Here is a 1,498-nt window from a genome sequence, read left to right on the forward strand (position 1 = left end):
ACATATACACATTTAGCTATCTATCTATATCTATCTGTCTATATTTCCATATATCTATATCTCCCTATATTCATAGATAGAGAGCAAGAGACAATATATATATATATATATATATATATATATATATATATATATATATATAGAACATATACATATACATATATGTGTAAACACTAACGCACACACACACACACACACACACACATATATATATATATACATATACATATATATATGTGTGTGTATGTGTGTGTGTATGTGTGTGTATGTGTGTGTGCGCGCGCGCGCGCGTGTGTGTAAGTGTGTGTGTGTGTGTGTGTGTGTGTGTGTGTGTGTGTGTGTGTGTGTGTGTGTGTGTGTGTGTGTGTGTGTGTGTGTGTGTGTGTGTGTGTGTGTGTGTGTGTGAGTGTGTGTGCGTGTGTGTGTGTGTGTCTAGCTGCTCCTGTAATTCACGACATCAAACCACGAGATGGCGACCTGAACACACGATGGCAACTAGTGACTGCCAGTCACTTGACATTCAATCATGAACCTTCGAAAAGATGGTTATGGCAGGTAACAGGGCGCCGTTCTGGTCCTTCAGAAATTAGGAATACGGAAGCAGTGAAAACGAGGAAACGGTCCTATGAACTAGTTTTCTTTGTGAATGAAACCTACATGTTTTAGACAAGGCTTTCCGTGCCGCACGTAAAGCACTGATATAGTAAGTGCACTGGTGTGGTATCGGTAAAATGATTCCTGCAATAGTGGAGTGAGAGACAGCATGCCAATCGACGGATTCAAGCCAGCAATATCAGAGTACTTAACAGCACTTTTAAGTAATATTAATGAAGATGAGTAGAAGTGTGACTATTGTCATAATCGTTATGTATGTTATCATTATGTAGCTTAATATATACTGAACGGAAAGGGTATTGTATTGCGGGTTTTATTCACAAGATGTTTTTGTGATTCACATGTAAGGTAATTCAAACTGTGGGTATTAGTTTTTAAAAATCCTTTACATCTAGGTTCAAGTGACCCAAATGCCTTTGATGTAATATGCACACTGTAAATACTTAATGTGATGTAACCAATGAAAATCTCTTTCCATTTGTCTCACCATTTTATTACACGTGTGGCTATATTACCACAAACATAATCATTGGACATTTTATCAACAAGATAGGCCTATACAAGGCGACCTTCTAAGCAAATTCGATGCTATTTTACCAAACGAATGTTGAATTATTTGATAAATCCAAACCATATATTATCCTACTCGGATCCACAACTTTTTAAAACGGTGGATATTAATTTTCTAACCGTTCATGCGGATTGCATTCTAATTCCACTGGCATCATTATTTCTGTTATGTAGAGCAAGATTACTAGACTATTGTGGGCAAAGGTCCAGTTAGACAAGTTCCAATCTATGCAGAGGTCCGGAAATATATTTTACATGCAATCATGAAAAAAAGGTGACTACAGAGTAGCGTACCCTTATTATTTTCATTAAT

Source organism: Penaeus japonicus, unplaced genomic scaffold (genome assembly GCF_977035675.1).
Source record: "Penaeus japonicus unplaced genomic scaffold, GWHDUDI00000001_assembly GWHDUDI00000014, whole genome shotgun sequence".
Taxonomy (NCBI): Eukaryota; Metazoa; Arthropoda; class Malacostraca; order Decapoda; family Penaeidae; genus Penaeus; species Penaeus japonicus.